This window comes from Cupressus sempervirens, chromosome 5 (genome assembly GCF_028749045.1).
Source record: "Cupressus sempervirens isolate cs-2001-9-10 chromosome 5, ASM2874904v1, whole genome shotgun sequence".
Classification (NCBI taxonomy): domain Eukaryota; kingdom Viridiplantae; phylum Streptophyta; class Pinopsida; order Cupressales; family Cupressaceae; genus Cupressus; species Cupressus sempervirens.
The window spans coordinates 297350355-297365644 of NC_143122.1; positions in this window are offsets into that span (position 1 = coordinate 297350355).

Genomic DNA, 15290 nt, shown 5'->3' on the forward strand with positions numbered 1-15290 from the left:
AATTCAGCCAGCTGAAGAGAACTGCAGATTACTTAGCAATCAGGTTTGGAAGCCTATAATTGGATCCATGATGTAACCTGCAAGAGTGAATGGCAGATTTAGCATTTAGACTTTGATCTATATTTTAATTTATTTTTTATAATTTCTAAAATGAAAACTACTTTTATTTGTTTAGTATGTAAAGTTTTGAAATTTTTTCACAGCAAGTTAAATTATGATACTTCTAGAACTAGAATTTAATTGTGTAGTTTTTTAGTTAAATTTGTTGGTCTATTTGTCATAAGTAATCAATGATAAGAACCCACTTAAGTGATCAATAATAACTTGTCCATTTATTACCTTCCTCTTTATTTGTCTTTTTATTGCATCCATCTACTACCATCATTCTCATGAGAGAGATTCTTGTATACAGCTACTCATGAGAAATTTGTTCATAAATTCAACTAAAAAGTCATAGATTTTTATATACAGCCAATCATTTATTCATGTAAATGAATCAATAGATTGGATTCAAAAATTATATAATTGAATCCTAATAATTGTCTTATAGTTTGAATATATTTATACATAAGTAGAAAACATCAGTCCATAGTAAATTGGTACATATGAAACTGAGTTTAACTATGAAAAGCTTTGTGATGCACAATTTGTTTGTTAAATTAATATGTACTAAGAATTGCTCTTTTTATTTCTTACCAGGCCAATCTTTGCTTGAGAGCAACAGGGGAGGTGGAGGAAAAGCTCATGGAGAACATCAATAAGCTAAAGGTAGAAATGGTGAAATTGGAGGAAGAGGGACACATGGCAAGACTAAGAGATTATAGAAACAGATGTGTGAGGATGAAGATTGTATACTATGATGCCTTCAAAGAAGTGATTTTCAAGGAAGAAAAAGAGAAGCTAGATTTTCATTCCAACCTTAGCAGGCTTAACCTTGTTGCCTTTTATGATAAGTTAGAAGATATGGTGGAAACCCATGATCAAATGGGGATTATGAGTTAGACCAATGGGGATAAATATGATGGGCAATGGCTTGATGGGTTGAAGCATGGCCATGGAGTCTACAAATGGGCAGATGGGAGTTGTTATATGCAGACCTAGAGTAAGGGGCCCATAGATGGGAAAGGTAAATTTTATCCTACATGTGGCAATCAGACTAGGCTATGCCACCTTTTGGAATCCTCTCCTTCCAATGTGGATCAGCATGATGATCTCTCCATTGATGAGCAATCTTGTTGGAAGGAGAGAAGCTCTTCTATGTCTAATTTTGAGGTTTATTTGAATACTTCTTATGCCCCTAGCTCCGAAACAACATCCTCAAAAACCCTTGAATCTAGAATAGTAAGAACCTTTTCCTTTGATGGGATAAGAAGCTCAAGTAGTGAGGAATTTGATGATAATGACATGGTTGTCAGAACTTGTGATCCCAAAATTTTTTCTGTGCAATCTGTTGTCAAGAGAGAATACGTTCAAGGAGTTTTGATTCATGAGGTATCCAAAACAAATGTGCCTTCCAAGGCCGTGAAAAGAGGCCATAAATGGCAGCCAAATGAAAGTAAGAGACTAGGTAAAATTATCTATAAAGGGCATAGAAATTATGACTTAATGCACAATTTGTAATTGGGAATCAGGTTCACATATTTATTTGCTTATTAACGCATATGACTAGCAACTTGCTCAATATTTTACATTTATATGGATATCCCTTGTAATGTTTATTGATTTTGCTAAGAAGAAATTCAGAGTCAAACTAACAAGAGAATGAAAAATGTATATGTGTAATATTTGAATGATGAAAATAATATGATTTTAAAATGCGTATTTATTTTTAGTCAATTTCTTGTTATTGAAGAAGATTATATTGAAATATATTGTTGAGTTTGTGTGTTTGTCCCTAGACATATTGGATTCACAAAATTTTGAATTTTCCACACTTGGTTTTGGGTGTTCAAGAGATTTACATTTTAAACACCATGCATACTAATTTAGTCTCATCTATGCAATTTTTGCAATTAGTTGAAGAAAGTAGGAGTTATTGTTCTTAGTTTATTTGGCAATTTTTGTCAGCATCCTTGGAAATTGATGCATCTTTGTATCTTAAGATGCTAGCTATAACTAAATGAGTCCTTCAAGCTATACATTTAGGTGTGGTAGCCAACTAATGCTAGTTGTAAGGTACATAAATTTTATATTGTGGGATTCCTTAGTTTGCCTTAATGTTCCACAGAGTTTTAGCATCCTATTGTTTTTCTTTTCTTCATTGTTTACTAGTGTGACCATTTTACAAGTACTTCTTTGTATGTTGCCAAATTACTATAATCAGGTTCATACTTATGAAAGCACATTGATCACTAAATTTTTTGGTCTACATAGTATCAAAGCAGAAGGAGGACAAAAGGTATTTTCTATACCTTCTTACTGTTTTTTCCATTTAATCATTGACATAATATGTCAATTTTTGGTAACTAGACGTTATTTTCAAAATTAAACATGGTGAGTGGGCTTAAAGTGGCAACTTGGTGGGGCAAGTTGGCAAGCCTACTTAGCAAGGCCACTTAGAGACATGACATGGCAAGCTGACTTAGTGAGCAAGCTTGATGAGCAGACCTCAAGACTGACCTTGATGAGGCACTTTGGTGGGGTGACTTGATGACCGAACTCAAAGAGTCAACTTGGCGAGCATACTTATATACACCCCACAAGAAGTATGTCTATGTTTCATAGCAGATCGGTACTACAGGGAAAATGTGGGGTACTTGTCGAGGTGCAAATCTTTAGTTATTTAGCCAATTAAAGTCATTTATCTCAACATATGGCTACTGAAGCTATTCATCTGGACAACATGATGAAGATGAGTGGTTAGTATGTTCTTCAAGTTCCTTTCTAAATTTTTTACTATGAATTTGTTCCAGTTACAATACAGTAGTTTTACAAACATATTTCCATGGATACTACATGGATCCTCAAACTTGAGTTTATAGAAGTCTTAGAAAGTGCATCTTTTAAGCTAAATTTCTCTCATGGATCATATGTTACACCTATCAAATTATATATCAGATTTGTGTGATCTCCATTAGGCAATTTACGATAGGTCTTGCCTGGATTAATCACAACTATGTGCATTTGTTGGAACTATTGGAAAAATAATAATAGGAAAGGGCTAACACCATGCTGCAGAAAAACTACATATGTTGGGTTGTTTATTATTTGTTTCTTTTTGTTCATAAGTAAAAATGGATCTGTCATGTAATTGTGCACCTCTAGCACAGTTATCTTATTATTGCTTTTTACTGCATAGTATTTTGTGGAGTTTCATATATTTATAAATATTGTATGTTGTCAACATATTTATTCAATGGCTATAAATAGTAACACTACCTATGATTATGAGATTCATGCTTGCCTTATAAGTTTTATGAGATTGGTGTTGCAGTTGCTTTATATGCAAATGTTGGATATTCTCAGTCTAATATATTTATTGCTTTGGCTCACCTAGGATGCAGTTCAGCAAGCCTTTTTAATCATTGTATATTTCGATGGAAATGATTCTTTGGATCCTCACCCCTCAAGATTAGGTCCTCATGTACCACTTCCTGAATACATTGAGAACATTAAGAGAATGGAAACCTATCTCCAGGTACAATTTTCATTAGTATTCTATGTTTAGATTTCTTCAATTTCATTTGAAAGATATAGATATTTCAATTTTTATGATGACAATTATCTAATTTGAGTTTGGGGTAAACAAATCAGGACCTCTCAGAGTCGACAAGCTTGATTTTTTAAAGTTGCCCACCTGTTAATGAAGATTTGATTAGTAGTGCTTCAAGGTACTATTCTTCTTGTGTGTGTGTAATGGTTCACAATTTCATGATTCTATAATCTACCTGTTTGGCCTAAATTTTTTGGATTCTATAGTAGTATTTTTTCTCTAATAGTATGGACAAATGAATTGTGTCATTAGTATTCTGAAGCCTGTGTGCAAGTCTGCAAAGAGATGGGTGTCAAGGTTATAGATTCATTACTACACTTAGGAATGGGCTCATCTTCAATCTTCAAAAGATTGAATATGAGCTCATTCCAGATTGTAGTGATGAACCTCAAAGCTCCTTCAATGTGAGCATATCATGTCCTTCAGATGATCTTTCTGAAGTTTCTCTAACATTGTATCCTTCAGACTTTAGTTTATATCTGCCAACAAAAAGACTACTTTGCGTCATTAGAATCATAAATAAGGAATGCAGAGGTAAGATTTTTTGGGTTATTGCTAAGAAAATGTTGATATTAAAGTAGTGGGGTTGCTTGGCATTTTATGCAAATTTGTTATGCACAAATAGGAATAAATTGAGTTTGAAATGATATATATCAGTTGTTATCTCATTTCAAAATGTGGTTAGCTTTAGGAATTCTTTTATAAGATGTTATATGAAATGATTTCTAGCTAACACCTACCAAGGAAACATAACTTGCTTCTTCCCATAGTGAATTATGCTCAAGGTTTTGGCATTGTGAAGTGTAGCCTAGTTCTTTATGTGCCAATGGAAATACTGAGAATGCTAAGAGATGGCATGGTTACTCTCGTTGATGTTATTTCTTTGTTGCATTATATAAGATTCATTACTACACTCGAGAATGGGCTCATCTTCAGTCTTCAGAAGATTGAAGAGGAGCCCATTTTGAGTGTAATAATGAATCTCAAATCTCCTTCAGCCTAATCATATGATGTCTTTCAGATGATCTTTCTGAAGCTACATCAACATTGTATCCTTCAGGTGTTTGATTCTTCATCTTTCTTCTTTATTATTCTATAGAACAATTCTTATGGTTTAAGTTTTTTAGCATCAATTTGTAATTTCAGTTGGAAATCTCTATATATCTTTTCTTGCCAGACAAGGTTGCTTAGTTTTTATGTAAATGTCTTTGCTTTTGCAGCTTGGACTTGAATTCACGACCAATGTTCTTTATACTTAGCCAGCAATATATTTGTACCAAGTATAGTGCATTATAATGGTATTGTTCATACAATGTTGATGCTTACTCAAGAATACTATTTTTATTTAGTTTTATTTGCCAAGTTTCCTTTTCAATTTGATTTTGAGCTGGTGATGCTTGAGACTCAAATGCCTACAAATACTTCATGCAGTGTCCAGTCTCAAGCCTTGATCACTAGGCAAGCTCCTAGCTCTTATTACAGTTTTCTTACTGCAATGTCACATCCAGTTTGTATGCAATTCTACTGACCTAAAGGATCCTTAACCACAAACAATAGTAGTCTCCTCTACCCAAGATAATACAACTTTGTTTGGATTTAAATAAGAAAACCGCAGCAACATTATTAGTGAGGATTTGTGTCTACTCAGAAACTTCTTATCTAAGAAAGCCTTCCTGAGGGTTGTGAGCTTGTGTACTTCTCCTTTACATCAAAGGTTCAATGCGAGCATGTTGCTAAGACCCTGCCCAAGGTTACAAATTCAAAGTGAACTAGTTTTTAATGCTTCTCACTAGCAATAAAGCATGTTTTATTAGCCCATTATCTAGTTGGTTCACCTTTATTTCAAATTTAATGCAGGGATGATGAGCTTCTTGGTCAGGGTCTTGCATTGAATGATGAATTAGATCGTGTGTTAGGGAAACACAACTCCATTACTATAGGGTCTCATGTTACATGAAAAAGAACAAAAGATAAAATAGAATAAATTTGGTAACTTTCCACATTTCAAATGTGGATTATACCTTTGAACTATTGCATAGAGCGAGAGAGGGGGGGGGGGGGGGGGGGGGTAGGGTGTTGCAGAACTATTGCATAGCCAAGGAGAAAACAAAGGAGCCTCCTTGTCTCCCCTACCCCCACATGTGAGAGAGAACACTATTGCATAGAAAGGTACATAGGCAAAAAAGAAAGAACATGCACTAGAATTTTTCCTAAACTGGGTGTTCCCAAAGGTAAATAACTGAGGCTGTTCCACTTGTTTATTTTCATATTTTCTATTTGAATGTATGCATTAGAATCTATTATCAATAACTCATCATAATATCTATGTTGGTGACTTTGTCCATTGGAATTGGAATGTGGAAGACAAGTATGTGCCAACATTTTATTCTATTTGAGAGCACATGCTTTTCCCTCTTGTTTTATGGTCTATGCTAATCCAAATGACTGATAGAAAAACCAATCTCAAAGTTCAAAATGGTAGAATGATAATATCTTCACGAGTTGATTTATAATATTGTGTCATTTACATTGAAATATAAGTATAATAGGTTAAGTTGTAGGTTCAATTTGGGGAGGGGTTAGAGTACATCTTGTTTGTGAATTCTTGTAATTTTTAAACGTAAAGAATTAGTTTCTGGGTAGATTGTTATTCATGATCTTTGCCTTTCTACTAGTCTATTGGTAGTTGCTTTGCTAACGTGGTGCTTCAATGCCTAATATACACAAAACCTCTTGCAGCCTATCTACTCCATGGATCACATCCTCAAAAATGTATGTTATCATTTCTCAGTAGATTTATCCTTAGACATAGGCATTGCAATATTAGTTGCGGCTTGCATAAACAATAACCTATACTATTTGTTGGGTCTGCTCAGGTCAGAAGAAAGACTGGTGCTTCATGTGTGAGCTTGAGTTTCTTGTCTCAAGGGTGAGAGGAGGAGATGGTGCCTTATCACCAATTAGAATACTTTCTAGAATTAAAAACATTGGCAATCACCTTGGATATGGAAAACAGGAAGATGCTCATGAGTTTTTGAGGTAACATGAATTGCAAAGTGCTTAGAGTCTTTCAATTTTTAAATCATACCGACATATATCAAGATAGAAATGCTCATAGAAAGGAGTATTTAAGGATATGCTACAAATTATGTGCACACAAAAATTAATCTCCATTGATGTGCTTAAACATACTTACATGGCACACGCATGCATGCTCGCATGTGCGCATGCACAAACAGATTGATATCATGTTTTTTCTTTTTCCTTTTAGATTTTTAGTTGATACTATGCAGTCGATATGCCTTGATGAAGCTAGTGGAGAGGAAGCCATTCATCCAATAGCACATGTGACTATGTTCATTCAACAAACATTTGGTGGTTATCTTCAGTAAAAGGTGGTCCTAGTATTAACTTTAAAATGCAAAAATGTCAATGAACAAATACACATGATTTGTCGATTTTGATTATAAAATTTATTTTTGTATAAGGATTTTAGATTAGGGGAGGCAGCCTGACAAGCTAACATGGTGAGTCAACTTAAAGTGGCGAGTTGGTGGGGCAAGTGGGGGTGACTTGGTGAGCTGACCTGGAGAGTTGGCTTAGGGGGTGGACTTGGTGAGTGAACTTAGAGAGTCGACTTGGTGAGCATACTTCAATTGTTAGCTTGGCGAGTTGACTTGGAGAGCCGGCTTGGAAATCTAACATGGTGAGTGGGCTTAAAGTGGCAACTTGGTGGGGCAAGTTGGTGAGCCAATTTAGCGAGGCCACTTAGAGACGCGACATGGCGAGCTGACTTGGTGAGCAAGCTTAATGAGAGGACCTAACAACTAACCTTGATGAGGCACTTTGGTGGAGTGACTTCATGATTGAACTCAAAGAGTCAACTTGGCGAGCATACTTGCACTAGTACATTTGGGTTCATTTTTCAACCTTTATTGGTTGAATTTTTGACCAAATTCGACCAATCCATTGGTTGAATTTTTTTTGGTTGAAACTTTGACCAACTCACTATTACATGATTTGTCTCAATCATATAACTAATTATATATTCTTCATATTAGTTACTATCGATGTTTTTCAGACATTATATAAAATAGTTCACATGCCTTGCGTATGATATGACATTTTGCATGCATCCTGCACTCTCTTTCATCCAGCTAATGATGGATTACGCAGAGTCCTTTGAAACCATGATGCTAAAAACACACAATCAAATCCAAAATGAACTTGCACTACAAATGGATTGTGGAAATCTGATATTGATAAAGTTGCATGCATGTCTACTAGGACAATCACAACCTAAACATACATTTGTCCTAGCAGACATGCATGCAAAATTAACAATATCAGATTTTCACAATCCATTTGTAGTGCAACTTCATTTTGGATTTGATTGTGTATTTTTTAGAATCATGGTTTCAGATCACTTTGTGTAATTCATCATCAGCTGGATGAGAGAGTGTAGGATGCATGTAAAATGTCATATCATAAGCAAGACATGTGAACTATTTTATAGAATGCCTGAAAAAAATTTACACCTAGCTGTTGGTGGAAATTTCCACCTTCATTGGTCAAAATTTCCACCAACTCCTAGGCTTTTTCTACCTTTGTTGGTGAAAATTTCCACCAATTCTTAAATTTTTTTCTACCTTTGTTGGTCAAAATTTCCACCTCCATTGGTTGAAATTTCCACCAATGCCCAAATTTTTTTGGTCGAAATTTCCACCAACGTCTCAATTTTTTTTCCACCTTTGTTGGTTGAAATTTCCACCTTCATTGGTCAAAATTTTGACCAATGTCTAAAATTTTTTTCCCACCTTTGTTGGTCAAAATTTCCACCAACGCCTAAATTTTTTTTCCACCTTTGTTGGTCAAAATTTCCACCAATGTGCAAATTTTTTTCTACCTTTGTTGGTCACAATTTTGACTTTCATTGGTCAAAATTTTGACCAATTCTTGTTTGAACCTACACAATGGCTTTGGTAGGTTTTCAACCAATAGATTGGTCAAAATTTTGACCAACTAGTGAGTTGGTCAAAATTTCAACCAGAAAAATATTGACCAATGGGTTGGTCGAAGTTGGTCAAAAGTTGGTCAAAAATTGGTTCGAAAATTCAACCAATAAAGGTCAAAAAATGAACCCAAATGTACTAGTGATTGATGACATTTGATTCTACACATTTCTCCAACAATTCAGCCTTATGTAGCCTACAAATCTATGTGTCATGCATAAGTAGCATTCCTCATTCTTCAAAAGAATGTGATGCAAACAAGGAAGATTTTCAAGATGATATATGGTGGGATATTGGAATGGCAATGGGATGTGTAATTGGCTTCTCTATTGTAATGGGAATGTTGTGGCTCAACAAAATATGTAGTGTCGCATGCTTCAAATTTATGGATGATACTATTGTTTCTCTTATTCAAACATTGAGAGAGTAGTTTTATTCTTAAGAGAGTAGTTTTATTCTTGAAAGTAGGATTGCTTGTGTTCTACTTTTGATGAATAGACTTATTATGGAACATGCACTCTCATATTTTCACGATGTAAATTTTAAATATATAGAGTGAAAAGTATTTGTAATGTACAATAAAAACACATGATCTATCATCAAATTTTGTGTCAAATTTCATAAATCTTACTTCAAGAAGTTGTTAAAATATTTGATTTTTTTAATCAAATATTTTTAAATATATTTCTAGTGAGATTAAATTGATATGTAGTGGATTATCATGTATTGTCTAGTATAACTTTATCACTATTTAGTAGTGATATTGAATTTGAAGAACACCAATTATTAAATATTTATTTATCATGGTTGTATATTGAGTGTTTTTTATTTTATTTTACTATGTTCTCATTAATAATAATATTGAAGGTTATTAGATGTGTAATTGTAAATGAGAATGAATTTCAATAATGTTTAAAATATATCAAACAAAAATCAATGACACACTTAAATTACAAGGTAATTGTTTGTGCTAAGAAATCATTAGGTTGAAGTATGAAGGCCTCTCCTAGTTTTTGACCTATGAAGCACAATTAAAATAACATTTTTATCCATATTTAAACAACTTGTGTTAGTTGAAAAGAAAAAAATTAGGATCTTTAAGATTATTTAAGATAGAACTTTATGATATTTCATGTTTAGATTCTAAATTTTCTTTCATTGGTGAAAAATTTAATTTTATTACTAAACTAAGATTCTTTAGTCTAGCTTAAACTAAGGGTGATTCCAACTAGGGTACCACCTACCTAAAGCCTAGCACCTTTGTGTAAATACCTATTAACAAGTCAACACCTAAGAATCCTAAGTAGTTCTACTCTTAGTTTACAAAAAGAGACTGGTGTCAAAGGCTCGTCTCAGGTTTTTATTTTCTAATCTATTTACTCTTTGCCACTTGTGAACCTTACTCTTTATCATCTATTTTCATTATATAGATTTGATACCCTCCCCTCCTTTATTACAATGTACTATGTGAATTAAAATTTAGTGTTGTGATTAAAAATATTAGGAATGTGATTAAAAATCATCAAATTATACCAATACTTATAATCAATAAGTATAAAAGTAGACTAAATAAATAAATAACATGGTTGTCAACTAAAAATAGAACTAAATAATTAGTGAAACAAATAATAATGACTAGATAAATAACTAATGAAATGACTATTACTATTCAATTCAATTTTAATTTTAATTTGGTCATTATTTAGAGATCTTAGTTGTCCCCCTCATAGGACCTTGCCTAAGAGACCCATTTGGTTGTCAGGTTGTTTGGTGCACCAAAAGTACCTATAGGATCAAAGACATGGCCTCTAAGTACAATCTTGAGGCCTTCATAGATTTTATAAAAAATTAACATTTACATTTTTTAACAAATATTAGTCATTATGTTAATGAAATATTAATATTTTTAACTATGATTTGAAGCTATTTTTATTTTTCTATCTTATTAGCATGTCATAGATAAATAGATAGATAAATATTATTTCTTATATAATAAACTCTATATAAATACATATTAAAAAAAAAACATAACAAAAACTATACATAGATCAACAATTATTAATAAGCATGATCTTGATTAAGAGGAGACTGAAACATTTGTCTTTTAATACTGTTTGGAGTCGAAATATGAATTCCTTAAAAAGTATAAGTGTGTGTGTGTGTGTGTGCGCGCGCGCACGCGCACGCGTGCCCGCGTGTGTGTGTGCATGTGTGTGCATGTGCACGTGTGCGTGTGCATGTGCATGTGCATGCATGCATGCGTGCGTGGGTATGTGTGTGTGTGTGTGTGTAATTTTAGAGAAAGTGTTTGTGATGTTCTTTTCCTATGCTGGAAATTGAAATTGTGTGTGTGTGTAATTTTAGAGAAAATGTTTGTGATGTTTTTTTCCTATGTTGGAAATTGAAATATTACAAAGTAATGATTAAGAGTCATGGAATATAGAAACAATTGCATTATGTTATGAATTGAAGATACACAAGTGTGTACTAGTGGGAAAAGGTAAAGATGGAGACGTGAAGGTGCAAGTTGTAACCTTAGGTATGTCATGAAAGTAGGCAATGTCTAAACAACCAATTACAACACATATCTTACCATGGGGGATACTAAGCTTTTTTATCATTTTTCTTTATATTTAGTTATTTTTTCAATCATTTTTATACTTCATTTTTTTCCAATTATCTTTGTACCTTTTTTTAATTTCATCTTTTTAATTTTTATGCTCTAGTTGGCTATTTAGCTATTACCATAGAACTTAGTTTTTTTTCAATCATCTTTTTGTTCTTTTATGTTTTAGTTGACTATTTAGCTAATACCATGAAACTATTGCCTACTAGTACCTATCTCAATATTTTTTCCTAATAAAACCAAAATACACAAAACTCATTTTTAAAATAATTTACTTTTTCCTTGTATATATATGAAGGTTGGCTAATATTATTAAGGGAAATTTTATGATTTTCATAAATAAAGAACACATTAGAAAGAGATAGCATATGAAAAGAAAATATTGGTTACTAGCATACTCGAAGATATTTTCTCTATTGGGGAAAATAATGAGTAACACTTTGGTATCGCAAAGCACAAACAATTCACTCACCTTTTTGTTCATACATTTCATCATTTTAAAAATGTAATTAGAGTTTAAGGGAAAGGCCTTGTAAGATAAGAGAATTGGGGGGCTTTGAGAATGGGGACTTTTCTCACTAAAATTCTAAAGTTGTGGACAAATAAGTTATGGCTAAGTAGGGGAAAGTAGTAATGATGCATAAGAATGATGGTTTTAATAGATACTTTTGGGAAATATTAACAATTTTCATCTCCAAAGACTAACAGAAAGATTAAAAATTATGACAAAAACATAGATATATAATCCTCCAACAGTTCCTACTGGTATAGAGAGAAGGGGTGAATTAGTACCATTGATAAAAATGATTATTTTTCTAATTCTTCCTATGAACCTTAGCACAACTCACTTTACACCCAAGAAGATGATAATCGTAGTGATATAAAAACAGGCTAACTCACACACAAAAGCATTCATCAAGTTGACACAAATATCTTGTACATGGAAACACTCTATGTGAGGATTAAAACCACAATGGGGATAATTTACCCACTAACCCTTATAATACATGTAAAGGGGTCCCTTGTTAAGAGCTACAAATGCTTCTTCTAGAAACACATTTTCTTAGGAATGTCTACAACTTGTTAAGGTTATGAAAGATTTTTTAAGGCTACCTGGTTAAAAGATTTACAAACTTCTCTTTTTGAGAGACACCTTGTTAGAGGATTTTACAATAATATTTCTAATGAAACTTGCCTTGGTAGAAGCTTACAAATAGATACAATGATAAAAAATCATACTAAGTGTTCAACATGGATGTGGCACTAGTTTTCATGTAGATCTCTACTATGTTTCCTCTAAAGATGCACAGATCTTCCTTCTCACTTGGTGAGTGCTCTATTCTCACCTCTTCTTTGGTTTCCTACAATAGTTTGTCACTGTCATCTACTCTCTATATTGTACTTACTTCATCTAAGATATTTTTCTCTCCTTCCTTGTATTTTTTGTTGTTGACTCACTCCTTATTTTTTATACTTGTTGTACATATCTTCCATTCGAATTCCAAGCTTACTTCATTCATAAAGGACACATGAACCCTACACCTAAGGTCTAGGCTGGTAGTATTTTGAAATCTCTTTGTGAGTCAATGGTGGCCTTTTGTCCTTGCTTGCTTGTGTCATTTACCTTTTTATATTTTGTTACATTGTTGGTGACTCATCATGTTAATGAATTGGATTAGTTATAGTCCAATATCTAATTTATTATGCCAATGTAGGTGTGCCATAGTGTATGTTGGTGTGTTTCTTGATTAGTAGCTCTAGAATACTTTCTTCTTCTACTTGATTAGCAGCTCTAGAATACGGTCAGGATTGAAGATGAAGTTCAGTCATAAAGGAAGATTCCCAAATTAAAGGGAATTAATTGATTTAATTTGAGAAAAGTAAGGAGTTAACTGATTTAATTCCTTTTTTTATTCACAGTGAACTGGGAATTTCCCTTTTTGAACTGGAGAGAGAGATTTTGTTGAGATATTTAATTTAATAAAATGAGATATGCTCTCATCATTACCTTTTTTATTTAATTAAATAATATTATTTAATTAATTAAAGATGCTTTTCTTGTTTAATTAAATAACTTCATTTAATTAATTAGGAATGACTTCCCATTTAATTAAATAACTCCATTTAATTAATTAGAAATAGCTTTCTCCATTTAATTAAATAATTTTGTTTAATTAATTAAAATAGGCACATTTATTAAATTAAATAAATTTAATTCCATAGTACATTAGCCTTAGGATATAATTTAATTTAATTAAAGTATAAATACTTAATAATTAAATTATAATTAAATCAAATAGGTTTAATGTGACTAATATGAGTACATACTATAGGAATTAAATAAAGAGTATGATGAATGCAGATTTGGGTTTTTTGCATCTGACAGTTAAGTCAAGTAGTGAGTATCAGAATAAGAATTGCCTATTAGAATAGGTCTTTAGGATTGGTCAGAAATAGCCCAGAATTGGTATCATGGCAATGAGCCAATTTTGGGGTATTACATTTTGCCCCTCTTTGAATGAATGTGCGAGCAGCACGTTCAATTCAAAGAAAATCAGAAAGCATGATGCGAACATGAGATTCGTTCCAAAGGTGACGATACGGAGACCAATTGATAAGCTTTTAAGGATTATCTCTAGAATAGAGCTTAATCCTAAGGAATCCAAGTAGAGCACCTAGATACCTAAGATTGATAGCATTTAAAAGACTATCTCTAGAATGAAGCGTAATCTTTAAGGATCCAAACAGAATGTCTAGATACCTGAAATTGATAAGCATTTAAAAGGTTTCTTCAGAACAAAGTTTAACCTTTAAGGGTCTAGATAGAACATCTAGATACCCAAAATTGAAAGCATTTAGAAGACTATCTCTAGAACAGAGCGTAATCTTCAAGGATCCAGATAGAACACTTAGATACCTGAGATTGATAACATTTAGAAGATTATCTCCAGAACGGAGCTTAACCTTCAAGGATCTAGGTAGAACACCTAGATACCCGAGATTGATAAAAGAAAGATAACAAGGTCCAATCATGAGTCGTAGAATCATCCTTAGAATGAGGCTTGATCATCAAGAGTCAGGGTTTAGACTGTCCCAATACCCATCTATCGAACTCTGAGAAGAGTTGTTATAAGGTTGATGAATTGATGAAAAGATAAGATAGATGGCAAAGATGCTAGATAGAAGGGAACAAGATGCCCCGAGTGATGAGATGCCCCAAGTGATAAGGACATAAGATGGGAACCAGATGCCCTGATCAATAGGTATTTAATGATGTTTAATCATCTTGCCCCCTCGAGAGTCAAATCAAAAGATGACACACCAGAAATATGATGTGATGAGAATGATGAAAGAGATACAGAAGAAATTTGAGATATAGAAAAATATAGAAGAGATCAGAATGATCAAAAGAAATATAAAGAGATCAGAACGATCTTGAAGAAATATGAAGAGATCAGGATGATCAAGTTTGAGTTGAAAAGATTCCAAGAATTGCAAAGTATCAGAAAGATTTGGACTGCACAAAAAAAAATTAAAATGCATTTTGAGCCACTTAAGTGTGTCAGATTTTGAATTCAATCCCAAAAAATGGGTTAAGAGGAACCAAAGTAGTCAAGAGGGTGATTAATCAATCATTTTTGCAGTTCATGAAAGAACATGATACTTTGAAGAGATTAGCAATCCCTCATCAGAGAAGGTGAAAGTAGATTTGCAATTGAATCGCATGCTTATGCAAGTGAAATATGCAATGCAAGACTATATTAAATGCAATCCTAGGCTAGATGCAACCCTAGGTCTGGTTACCAAGCCTTAATATTTAATCATCATCGAATATAGAACAAAGCTCGTAGGTCATACAATTCCCACTGACATTGCAATCATGGAAATATGAATATAACATACGTTATTGGTTTGTTAGAATTAAATGTAAGCATTCAAG